Source organism: Sciurus vulgaris (genome assembly GCF_902686455.1).
Source record: "Sciurus vulgaris genome assembly, chromosome: 14".
In the NCBI taxonomy this organism is placed as follows: domain Eukaryota; kingdom Metazoa; phylum Chordata; class Mammalia; order Rodentia; family Sciuridae; genus Sciurus; species Sciurus vulgaris.
The window spans coordinates 41,681,113-41,694,651 of NC_136475.1; the positions used below are offsets into that span (position 1 = coordinate 41,681,113).

General features: G+C 44.5%; 1 long non-coding RNA gene and 1 pseudogene across 3 annotated transcripts; one reads left to right on the top strand and one right to left on the bottom strand.

The window, feature by feature from the left end:
* Positions 1-528: 528 nt before the first annotated feature.
* LOC306643536 lies at positions 529-13,264 on the bottom strand. Of its 2 annotated transcripts, none has more exons than XR_013758968.1 (5): positions 12,981-13,264; positions 11,968-12,101; positions 6,247-6,629; positions 6,047-6,124; positions 529-4,563 (listed from the first exon to the last, which is right to left on the bottom strand). It is a non-coding gene; the product is annotated as an uncharacterized lncRNA (long non-coding RNA). The 2 variants fall into 2 exon arrangements; XR_013758969.1 differs by having other exon boundaries at positions 12,987-13,263.
* LOC306643526 (transcription factor BTF3-like) lies at positions 8,638-10,301 on the top strand (annotated as a pseudogene). Its single transcript has one exon. The product of its transcript is annotated as a transcription factor BTF3-like (transcript).
* Positions 13,265-13,539: the final 275 nt, after the last annotated feature.

The following is a 13,539-nucleotide window of genomic DNA, read 5'->3' on the forward strand; positions in this document are numbered from 1 at the left end:
AATTTATGACAGTGATAAGTGTGTTGCTGAGCCACAGACCTGAGAGCTCTCCAATTCAACTCCAGTACCACAATAGTCCTCAATAGTCCTCCCTGAGGTAAAACTATGTAGATAACCTAAACAGACCTAATGTCTATTGATTCCAAAGGGCCTTGGACTTCAGAACATCCCAGGTAAGGTTGAATCTGCCAAAGGCACACACTACCAGGGTTTGCATCTGGAATCTCCCACAAAAGGCTCATTTGCTGAAGGTTTGGTCTACAATGCAGCCATGTTTATAGGTGGGCTTTGGGGGAAATATTTGATGGCGAGTTCTCTGACCTTTTCATGAAATGCTCATTAAAGATGAATACACATACTGTGGTAGGAATTGGAGGTATGTGGTAGGAATTGGAGGTAGGAAGACCTCAACGGGTGTGTGTCCTCAACAACTGCATCTTTTCCCTGTTGGATTCTCTTATTCCTCATTTTCCTAGTACTACTCTTTCTTCTTCTTCCTCCTCCTCCTCCTCCTCCTCCTATCTGTCTTTCTCTCCCTCCATCATTCTTATTCTCTCTTCCATTCTATGCCCTGGTTGGCAAGAGCTAACTAGCTTTCCTCTGTCACACACTTCTGCCATTATGGACAGCCTCAGTTCAGAACCAAATGAAAAGCCAAAGCTAGAGTCAAAACATTTGACAGAGAAGGAAGGCTGACCAACACGGACACCAAAATAAAATCATGCTTTTGTCATTGGTGGTGACTGCCTCTATTGGACCAGGCTTCCTAGAAAGGAGGCTACATCCCAAATGCTGCCCTACTGAGAAAAAGAGGACATCTTCACTCCAACCTTTTGTTATGGTCCAGGGATGCCATAATACTCTGTGGCATCCAGATACCAATTTAGATGTTCCTTTGAACACCTGTTTCCTGCAGTCTCCCTCTAACTAGAGCCTGCTCTCAATCAGTGCTGGATTGGATGTGTGGTACTTCTGACATGACTTCTTTAGCCTACCTTGGCTTCAGTCTTCCTCTTCTCTAACTCTGCCAACCTCAGAGATTTCGTGGATTGAGATATGAGAGAATTTATCATACAACCCTTCAGGAAGGGGGGTTTCACTGTGGACAGACTGGGATCATGGCTGCTAGGGATGTTTGGCTCACAAAAAAAAGGGCAATAGCATTATTTCAGGATCAGCTTTGGGGCATATGTGCTTAGGAAGCCATCATCTGACTTTAGTTAGAGATAGTAATCTGGCTATTCTCATATCTTGTGGGAAAGGGGACACAGGCACTGAGGACTTGGAAATTTGTCCAAATACTGACCTGTAATTGTTTCTGATTGAGTCCTTTTCTGGCCTGCAGAATATTGACATCGTCTGCATAGGAAGGGCTTTTCATGTCAGACATACGGTTTTAAATAAAGCTGCTTCAGTCCCCATAAATACTGCTTCCATCTGTATCCCATTTTTTCCAATCTTCCTCTGATAACACTCCTATCAGTGAGCCATGAGGCCATACTACCCCTTGAGGAAATTTTCTCCTTGCTCCTCACTGATGTTAGCAATAAATGCCTGTTCGGTTCCAGGGGGTGGGGGAGGACACATGGTGTGGCATTGCCCCAGACACTGAGGCAGTGTATAAAACCTAGAGACTTGTGCACCAGGCTCAGCGCAGTTAACTTTGTACAGAATGTCCACCACACCCTGCTTGAGTGTTCTTCTGGGTCAGACTCTACTACTTTGGGTTTCGAGTTGTCCTAAATCTACTTCCTGACCATTGCTCCCCATTATCTTATTGTCCCATTTACTCTGATATTTTTGGGTGATTTGCCTGAGCTCATGGTCTTCTGGTTTTTCCTTGTCTAGCAAGTGTTGGTCCAGGATCCTGAGTATGATAGCAGAAGCTCTACCATGGTAGGTCACTTGGATCATGGTGGGAGACAGGTCCTCGGGGAATGGACCTTGGACTGGCTACCAGAGCACAGTAGGCAGAGACTTTAAGGAGATATTTCATCTCTGAACACCTTGGCATCATCTTGTTATCTTGCTCCCTGAGGGTGGCCTCCATGTAATCATGTGGAGGTCTTCTGATGTACTACTAGCCCAATCTTCATGTAAGAGTGCACTGTACCTGCCATTGCCCTTTGTGGATCCACATTACACACAAGTTAAAAGGACCAAACAGCCATGTAGAGACATACCCTATGCCCACTAAGGTCAGAGAAATGAGTCAGTGGCCTCCTATATGGCAGGTCTGCTCTGGGATGCAGGATGCACTTGTAGGTGACCCAGGCAGAAACCCTAGAGGCTTGGATCATGACAGCCAGGGCACAGAACAGAGTCAAGAACAAGACCATGCACAGGAGGGCTTAATGGCAGCCTTGAGAGCTCCTGGCCTCCAGAGGCTCAGTGTTGGCTGTGGTATAATGGGGCACCTGACCCAGCAGCAGGAGTAATTGAAAATGACTTCTCTGTAACTGGACATCAGGATGATTTGGGTGTTTATTCCACATTCATATAAATTCTGCAAACAGATCCTCTCAGTTCTTTATTAAAGGCACATACAGACACTGATGTCACTGTCCTCCATGTGCATCAGCATTCTCCATCCCATACTGTGGAACACGCATGCTAGACACTACTCTGTCCTCCTCTCCCACCAATACCTGTCCCTGCACTTCTGACCTGCACACTGCCACCCAATTCACACACTGCCTCAGACATGAGGGTGGACATGCTGGTGCTCTCCCTTCTCTCAAATCAAGCCCTTAACACTGACTTCTCTCTTCTTTATTCCCATCTATTCTTCCTGGCCACCCAGAAGCTCCAATTCTAAAGGGTAGGGATAGTCCACGGCATTTGATATGTGTTTGCTCCCTGCCCTGGGGTAAGCACCAGGGGACAACCCTGCTTCCAGGCTTATCAGGCCACTCTTATAGTTCTTTTCCACTCAGATCCTGTAAGCTAATATGAACTAAGCAGCTGTCTCTCACCTTGTTGTAGAGGGACCTTGAGGATTTGCCTGTAACAACTCCTAGGACACTGGGCTACATGAAGCATTTGATGGCCATGATCCTGGGTCCTGCTTTTGGAGAAGAGGTGCTGCTCAAGTGGTGATGCTGGACATCAATGCGGAGGACTCTGAAGTAGATTCCAAGAATGAGGGGGAAGGCAACATCTGTAAAGCCCTGACACTAAAGCCATCCGCCTGTCAGTTTGCTCTATGGAGATTCAAGAACATATGTCTAGGAGCTGAGGCTTCTTGCTGCCTTGTGTGGATGTGGAATCACACCAAATGAAAAGAGTGCATAAGATGGATGTTTGCCTTCCTTTCCTTGGCCTTGGCCCACTTGCTGATGGGTCGTTTTCTCAGGATGAAGTCATGGTTGACTCAAGAATTCACAGCATAAAAGATGATTCCATTTTCAGGGACCTCCCACTCTGGAGAGGGAGGGGCAGGGGATGGTAGTTGAAACTCAAGGGGGACACCATAGGACACATCCAACAACTGAGAGCCTCTACCAGGTCAGGCCTGAGCCACAGACCTTAGATCTCTCCAATTCAGCTATTGTACCATGGAACTAAACCAAATTAACACCTTTCAAAGAAAAAGTGCCTTGAGCCCTAAAATGACTCAGTTCAGGTTTGACTGATAGGGTTTGCATTAGAATTTGCCCCCAATGGCTCATGTGCTGAACCTTTTCTCCACAATGCAGCAGTGTTCACTCAAGTGTTTTTAGGAATCATTTGATGGTGAGTGCCTTGACCCGATCAGTGGAGTATTCCATTCATAGATGAACACAGTCATGGGAGGTGGTATAGATTGGAGGTATGTTGGGCATGGATGAGGATGACCTTGGCAGGAATGTGCCCTCAGGAACCAAATATTTTTCAGGTCTTCCTCTTCTTCCTCATTATTATCCTTATGATTCATATTCTTAGTCTGGTTATTATGAAACCTCTGTGTTTTTTGTATTCCTTCTTCTGTCTGCCTTCCCCCTCCTCCTCCTTCTCCACATCACTGCCCATTCTACTGGTAGCCTATTTTTTCCTACCCTAGTCTGAAATCATCCCTATCAGTCACCCATGCTGCATACTGCTACTTGAAGAAGACTTTCTTCTTTGCCCCTCATGGATGTTAGCTTTGCAGTGGCTGATCAGGTGCAGAGGAGAACACATTAGGGAGGTTGAGCAACCCCTGGGACAGCACAGAGAACCTGCAGATTTTAGGCCCATCTCAGTGTGGTTTCCTTTGTTTATAAGTCCCACCACATACTCTTTGGCTGTTTTTTTGGGAGCCAAGGCACTCTTTCTTTGGACTGTGACTTGTTGCTTGTTGATCATCTCTCCCCACCATCTGATTGTCCCACTTACTCTGATGCTTTGAGATGATTTTCAGGAGCTCAAAATCTTTCAAATCCTCCTCCTTAAGCAGGTGTTGGTCCAAAGCCCTGCATACCATAGCAGGAACCCTCGCCTAGTAGGTCATCTGGATCAGCATGGGAGACAGGTCATCAGGGTATGTGCCTTGGAGGGGATGCCCAGAGGACAGTGGTCAGGGACATCCAGGAGACACCTCAGCTGTGGACACAAAGACACCATCTCATTATCCTGCTACCTAAGGCTGAATTCCCTGTATCATGTGGGGTCTTCTGATAGGCTATTAGCCCACATACAACAGTCTGCCTGTGCACAGACACACTCTACTCCAACTGAGATCAGAGTAAAAGGCCAGGGTTCACTACATGCCAGTTCTACTCTAGGATGCAGGCTGAATCTGTGCTTGGCACAGGCAGAAAAGCTGCAGGCTTTGGTCCTGGCAGCCAGGGCAAAAAACAAACTGAGGAACAGGACCACGATGATGAGAGACCAAGAGTAACCAGGAGAGCTGCTGTCTTCTAGGCAGCTCAGTGCTGAACCAGAACAGGGGAGGATTGAACATGGCTCCTCTACAGCTGGACACCTGGAATATTAGGGTGTATACTCTGCATCCATATAAATTCTACAAAGAGACCCTCTCAGCTCCCTATTCAAGGGATATGCAGACTCTGACACTCCTGGCCTCCTGCATGGCTCCTAGGACTCTACAAACCCCAAATATCAGACCTAATCATGCCAAGGAGGCTCTCAGCCCCTCCCCACCAGCAACATATCCCCTCCCACACACATGATAAATCACTGCCTCTGCTCCAAACTCCGAGGGTCCATCCCAAGAATACCAAGGTCCATACAGTGCAGCCTGTACCCTAGATATTTCTCTGACCTTATCAGCCCCCAGCACTTGCTCTTGCACTTGTGGGCTGCAAATCCCACAGCACAAAGGTTAACACTAACCTTTCTCTTCTTTATTCTCATCTATCCTTCTTGATCATCCAGAAGCTCCAATTCAAGATGGCAGGGCTAGTCCAGGGAGTTTCCTACCTTTTACAGTGTGGGAACATGGGAGAAAACCCTGCTGTCATGTTCACCAGAATTCTTTTGTACTCCATGCTTTGCTCCTCTAGGTTAACATGAACCATGCAGCTGTCTCCCAGCTGCTTGTTGTAGAGGAGCAGTGAGGTAATGCTAGTGGAGACACCTGAGATACTGTACATGCCTTTGATTTTGCTGGCTATGGGAAAGGGCCTATGTAACACTGAAAAGGTACTGATGAAGGCTGGGGTGATGCTGGATGTCATTGCAGAGGACTCTGAATTTGACTTCAAAAACTGTGGGGATGGCATTAGCAGAATCTCAGAAACTGAGGGACACTTCAAGTTTGCAACACTATGGGGCTTCTAGAAACTACACCCAGGCATGGAGTCATCTTGGCTTCTTAGATTGCCTAAAGATTGAGGATGTAGTCTAAGACAACAATGTCCCTTCAGGCTGCCATCGAATAGAAAAACCTGACTTTTGCACAGAGTCTGCTTCTAAAACTCGTATCCTCCAAAATGCTGTTTCTATATCTTGTTGCCTTCCCTCCCTCTGCCTGCTTCTTCCTCTATGATATACAAATGCACACCTGCCCCACTGACATATAGAGCACTATCACTTTACTTTCATTGGTGCTGTCCTGACTTACCATTCTGTCCTCCTCAGAGGTCATGGACATATTTTTCCTTTTGGACTCCATCACCTCCCAGGTGTTCAGCATTCATGGCTGCAATGGTAAACTGGGGTTGGGATAGGGACATGAGTTCTGGAGTAGGGAACAGCAGGTCTAGGCAGCAGTGACCAGAAAGAAGTTCAACCCACCCTGCCCAGCCATGCCAAGATACTCACCTCACCCATCAGCAAGAAGCTCTCTGCCCCCAGGTCCAGAGGGAATGTTAACACATGAGACTTTTCCTCCTTCAGCCCTTTTTCTCACAAGATAAGGCTGGCAAGGCTCTTCAGAGAGAATTGGCAATGGGCTAGGCTCTAGCTCTAGAGTGGGGGACAGAGTTGGATCTAGCAGTGGTCAAAAGTTGCAGCAGTCTGGAGCTCCAGAGCTGGTACTAAAGCCAGCCCTGAATCTGCCTCTTGCTTCCAGAGACATGCTGGGGTGGACTTGAGCCCTGGATCTGATGCTGGTATTGCCACTTGACTGGGCACAAGAGCTGCTCCTGGAGAAGGTTCTGACTCTGCTGTTTGTTTTCGAGCTCTCACTGGAACTGAGGCTACAGCTAGAGGAGAAAAGATCCCAATTGTGATTGCCTTGTCCTGAGCATTGCAAAAAAGACAATACTGCTGTCTGCCAAGAAGACTTCAGTCCCTGAGCCCACACAGGACCTCTTCCCAGACTGAGGGCACTGCCTGAGTAGTCAAAGGCTTATCCTTGTTCCCAGAGCAACAACAGATTTACAGACTCCACCCAGTGTGGCCAACATATGACCTTTCTTCATTTACCCTCATGAACCCACCACAGGCCTCATCACCCTCAGGTTCTGCTTCACTACGCTTTACATCCTCAAGCCGGGCAAGCAGGCAGCAGGCAGTAGGCAGTGCTCCAGTTCAAGTCATCCATGTTGAGCTGCATAAAAGACAACAGCAGCTGGAGGCACAGAAGGCTTGGAGGCTGATGAAAATACTTTGAGTACTGGTCCATCTCAGTGCTCAGGATGAAAGTCATGGGACTGTGGGGAGGCAGGTGTACAGTCAGCAGATGCCTGATCTCTTCTTCCTACAGACTCCCATAGCACCCCTATGGACCTGGGTTTCTGTAACTCTCCTGTCTCTCCACAGTCAGTCCACCCCAGTCAAGACCTGCTGGCTGTACATGGAGTAAGAGTACAAGCCTCTAACCAAAGAACCACCATGAAAATGTCCTAGATCCATAGCATGACCATCTCTCCCCTCCTTGTAGGAAAGTCTTCTTTCTGTTTGCTACATGCTCTCTAATCTGGAATGCAACCTCCAGGAAGTCTGTCCTCCTGTCCACCTAGGAGGTCCAAGTAGCAGGATATAAAATTCTACTCATAAATCAATTTCATTCCTATATACCAATGATGAATTAACTAACAGAGAAAGTAGAAAAACGATGCCATTTATAATAGTCTAAAAAATAAAAAGTAATTTGGAATCAATTTAACAAATGAGGTGATAGACCTCTACAATGACACATACAGAACACTGAAGAAAGAAGTTGAAGAGGATCTTGGAAGACTGAAAGATTTCCCATATTCTTGGATAGGCAAAATTAATATTGTCAAAATGGTCATACTACCAAAAGTGCTATACAGATTTAATGCAATTCTCATTAAAATTCCAATGATACTCTTTATAGAAATAGAAAAGACAGTCATGAAATTCATTTGGAAAAATAAGAGGCCTTAGAAAGAAAAGCGAAGCAGGAGGTCTCACAATACCAGAACTTAAATGATACTACAGAGCTATAGTAACAAAACCAACATAGTATTGGCACCAAAACAAACATGGGAAGACAATAGAACAAAATCAAAGACACAGAGACAAACACATATAAATACAGTCATTTCATATTAGACAAAGACACCGTAAACATACATTGGAGAAAAGATAGCCTCTTCAACAAGTGGTGCTGGGAAAACTGGAAATCCATATGTAGTAAAATGAAGTTGAACGCCTATCTCTTTCCCTGAACAAAACTCAACTCAGATTAGATCAAGAATTTAGGCATTAGATCAGAGACACTGTGCCTACTAAAAGAAAAGGTAAGCCCAACTCTCCATTATGTCAGCTTTGGAATTGACTTTCTCAACAGGACTACAATAGCACAAGAAGTAAAGTCAAGAATCCATAAATGGAATGGTATCAAACTAAAAAGCTTACTCACAGAAAAGGCAAAAATCAAGAACAGGAAGAGACAGCCTACAGAATTGGAGAAAATCTACCACATGCACCTAAGATAGAGCATTAATCTCCAGGATATATACAGAACTCAAAAAACAACACCAAAGAAACAAACAAAAATAAATGGACAAAGGTACTGAACAGACACTTCACAGAAGAAATATGAACAGTCAACAAATATATAAAAGTGTTCAATGTCTCTGTCTCAGTCAGAATGGCAATTATCAAGATTACAAGTAACATCTCCCCTTAGCTGCCCTCTTTCATCCCTGTGTGTGTGTGTGGGCGCCTAATCTCAGCTGGTCTACCTGAGACCTTTTAGTGCCAACCATACTCCCCCACACAGCCCCATTTCTACTCTGAATGAAAGAAACTACCATGAACCAGTAAAAACTCACCAAACTGCAGACACAAATATGCATTGGTGGGAAAGGAACTGTTCACAGAAAGAAGATGGTTCATACAATAGCTATAGCAGATGATAAAAAAAAAAAAACAAAAAAAAAACAAAACTTCAATTCTCTTTAAAGAAGTTAGGGGAAAATAATATCTCTGGTAGCCTAGAGGTGAATATGTTTACAAACCAAAGTATAGTGATTCTCTTTAACAACCCTAAAGTTCAGGTGTCTCTGGCAGCAAACACTTTCACCATTACAGGCCATGTTGAGACAAAGCAATTGACAGAAATGCTACCCAGCATCTTAAACCAGCTTGGTGCAGACAGTCCAACTACTTTAAAGAGACTGGGTGAAGCTCTGCTGAAACATTCTGTGGTTGGAAAAGCACTGCTTGCTACTGGAGAGGATGATGATGATGAAGTTTCAGATCCTGTGGAGAGTTTGGATGAGGTTTCTAAGAATGAGGCAAACTGAACTGATCAACTTCTGAAGAAGATAAACTTGAAGAAGTTACTAGGAGCTTCTATTTTATATTATGACTGCTTCTCAAAATTGTTTTGTTTATGGATCTGATAAAATCTATATCTCTAATATTTTTAAGCACAAGTCCCTTGGACACTGCAGCTCTTTTCAGTTTTTGCTTATACACAATTTATTCTTTGTAGCTAATTTAAGCTGAATAAGTCTGGGAATAAAGTTTGAAACAAAGGTTAATAAAGTTTTTTGCCTAGTTAAAAAAAAAGAATACACGTAACAATAAATGTTGGCGAGTGTGTTGGGGAAAACCTACAATCATACATTGCTGGTGGGACTGCAAATTGGTGCAACCACTCTGGAAAGCAGTATGGAGATTCCTCAGAAAACTTGGAATATAACTACCATTTGATCCAGTTATCTCACTCCTCGGTATATATCCAAAGGACATAAAATCAATATACTACAGTAACACAGCCACATCAATGTTTATAGCAGCTCAATTCACAATAGCTAAGCTATGCAACCAATGTAGGTGATGTTCAACAGATCAATGGATAAAGAAAATGTGGTACATATACATAATGGAATATTACTCAGCCATAAAGAAAAATGAAATTATGGCCTTTGCTGATAAGTGGATGGAACTGAAGACTATAATGCTAAGCCAATACCAAAAACCAAAGGCCGAATGTTCTCTCTGATGTACAGATGGTAACACACAATAAGGCGGGGGGGAAGGGAGAAGTTCATTGGATTAGACAGAGAGGAATGAATGAAAGGGAAGGTGGATGAGTATAGGAAAGACAGTAGAAGGAATTGGACATAACTTCCTATGGTCAAATATGAATGCACAACCAGTATAACTCCACATTACGTTCAACTATAAGAATGGGATACTAATTAGAATAAGTTATACTCCATGTATGTATATGTCAAAATATATTCTACAGTCACGTATATCTGAAAAGAACAAATAAAAAGTTAAACTCAAATAGGCTATTGACTGCCTCCCCTCATCTCACAGTCTGTGTAACTTGCTCAAGCAGTTGATCATTAAATGTAGCTTTCCCCAGAAAGAGACTGTTTTAATCAGCTTTTCTGCTGCTGTGACTAAAATGATCTGACCAGCACAATAATAGAAGAGGAAAGGTTTATTTTAGGGCTCACGGTTTCAGAGGTCCTAGTCCACAGAAGGCAGGCTCCATGCCTCAGGGCTGAAGGTGAGGCTGAACATCATGGTGGAAGAGTGTGGCAGAGGGAAGCAGCTCACATCATCAGGGAGCAGAGAGAAAGAGACAAAGAGTCTGTACTCTCCAGATACAAAATATATGCCCCAAAGCCACTTCCCAATTCCAATCTCCTCCAGTCACACCCTACCACTTCAGTTACCATTTAGTTAATCCCTATCAGGGGATTAAATCACTGATTGGGTTAAGACTCTTACAACCCAATCACTTATCCTCTGAACCTCTTGCATTGTCTCACATGTGAGCTTGGGGGACACCTTACATCCAAAACATAATAGAGATCATTTTCTCCCAGTTGTTCATCCTGGGTAATGATCAGTTTGGCAGTTTCTTCAAAAGTCTATATACTACCATAGAATCTAGCAAATCTTACTCTTTGCTATTTATCCTAGAGAATTAAGAATTATCTTCACACAAAAACTGTATGTGAATGCTTAGCTGGATCTCTTCATAATCACCTAAAACTAGAAACAACTGCAAACGGCTTACAACTGTTGAGTGACCAAATTGTGATAATCCATACAATAAAAACTAACTACTCAGCAATAAGAAGGAACAAATTGATCAAGGCAACAGTTTGGATAACTCTTAAAGGCATCATGCTGAGGGAAAGAAGCCAGTCTCAAAAAGTTATACACTGTTTCCATTTACATGATGTTCCTGAAAGTTCCAAACTGTAGTGGTGAAGAAGAGATCATGTACACCCGGATTAGGCATGGGATGGGAGTGTGGCTATAGCAGAGTAGTACAGAGGAATTTTGAAGGCTAACAGAACTTTTTCTGAAACCTGATTGTGCTGCTTGTATGACTCTCAATGTATATTGAAACTCAAAAAACCTATAAGGTAAAGGAATGTTCATTTTACTATATCAATTGAAAAAAAACCCAAAGACTATAATCTTCAAATATTAATTATATAACAACCAAGAAAAGCTAAAGAAATGTTCCAAATAAAAAAAACCTGAAGAGACATGACAAAAACAATACCCATGCTGGAAGGTAAAAATGGCATAATATCCTTTTTATTGATAGATAGAAAAACCATCTCCAAAGTTTCAGGTCTAACATTTCTCAAAACCTGGAGAAAACTGGTTAGTGTTTTTCACTTCTGGCCCTTTGATCTCTTTCTACATTAGTTAATTAATATATTCAATTAAGTGTCCATGAGGTTCTTACTAAACTAAATAAAGGGCAACTTGTGGAGCTAAGGCAGGAGAAAATTCTCTTTCCATCTTAGGCTTTGAATATTGTCTGCCACAACATTTATCTACTCTTCTCTTATAGTATTTCCTGTTATAAAAAATGTTAAAAGATTTAGTGGCTCTTAGGAGTTAATTTTTGAAATAACTGTTCGAGATTATTTTTCTAGTCCCATAGGGAAGTTGCTCATTGTACACACTGTACAATGTACAGCTTTAAAGGCATTTTCTCAATCTCTATCAGTATTGAGAGATCTTTTTTTTTTTTTTCAAGTTGGAAAACTCTTCTTTCCCAGTTATTTTGTACACTGTTAAAAGAAACAGCAAATCCCAATGGTAAGTGGCTCACTTACCAAAATGAATTTGACTTACTGATCATTGATGGACCTGGACTCCATTTTCACTCCTCTGTGGTGATCTTGGTCCTGCCTTTTTCCTCTAAGCAATTTTGTCCTCAGGCTGCCTTCTTCTGTAGTGGCGAATTCTTCCAGTAGCAATCAGAGTGTCTGTGTTTTTTTCAATCATATCAAAGGGATGAAAATATTATCTTTTAACTCAAATATTCAACAGAAATCCCCAACCTCACCAACTGTACATCTTAGAGCACCTGTTATCCTTGAACCAACCACACCCTAACACTAGGGGTGCTACATACTGTAGAAGAGTAACAGATGATAGGGCACTCTAATGTCTCCAGTAGTCTTTCTTTTAGTTATACTTGCTTTACCTAATAGAATCAGTTATCATTTATTTGATCCATACTGTGTGCTGCCTCTTTGCATCCTTTTGACCACTTCAAACGACAGAGAACTGAGTTATCCTTCTAGGTTTTACCTTAGTGAAACGGAGGGTATGGGAAACATTAATGGAAGGTCAGGGTGACAGCAAACTCTTCAGTAGTTATGCAGGCAGGGCAACTGGAGCGCCCATTAGAGCACAGCAGCAGCTCTGGCGACTCTGGGAAGTGAGGGTTCTTGGCTTTCTTTTGGTGAGGCTTCTATCAGGTGATTAGTCCCAACACTCTAGAAGAGTGTTTTCTACCATATCCCTGTCAGCACAGGGCCACAGCTGGGCAGTACTACCCAGACAGAGGTGCCTGCTTGAAGGAAGGTCTCACTTCCAGACCTGAGGCTGAGGGTGAGCTCACAACGTGTGGCCAAGAAAGCCCTCGCCAGCAGCTGGCTGTCCAGCAGGCCCTGGGAGGAGGTCCCCTCACTACAAGAAGACTGGCAGGCGCCTTTCCAGGGCTCCTGTCCTGTGCAGTAGTCTCAACTCCCTGACTGAGGAGTTGTTTCGGATGGGAAAGCCCAGCATCTGGAGGGGGTGTGTGGGGGAGGCTCCTCCACAAGGTCCCGTAGCCATTATGCGGCAGCCGCAGGACTCACACCTACGGAGTTTGTGTCGAGACGGGGAAGTCCAGATCCTATCCCATCCTGGGTCAGCGAGCTGAGCAGGCAGTCCAGCAGGATGGGCGAGTGTAGGGAACCGCACCCAAGCAGGCAGAGGCGGAAGCGGAAGCGCGGCAGAGTCGTCGCCACGGAGACTCGTGGGGCGGGGCCTATCCAAGAACATGAACTTTGACCCGCAGAGGAGCTTAGGTCCCTGGCGAACGTGCAGAGGTCGCGCCCTGGCGATGGGGCCGCGGTCCTGGCTCCCGGGTCCCAGCCACCGCGGTGTAGAGGGTGAGCTGTGCAGAGCGGCCCACGGTCTCGGCGCTGAGCTTCAGGCGCCACGACTGGGGACAAGGGTGGGACCCCGGGAGGGCTCTGCAACCGGCTCCAGCCCCGCGCCCCGCGCCGCCGCCTTCCTACCTGTCCCTGAGCCCGCCTCCTGCGGTTCCCCACAGCGACGGCCGCCCCAGCACGCTGCTGTTCTGGTTCTCACCTGAGGGCTTTTCCTCCCGCGGAGATGCTTTTCACAGCTGGGTTTGATTTCGATTTGTAG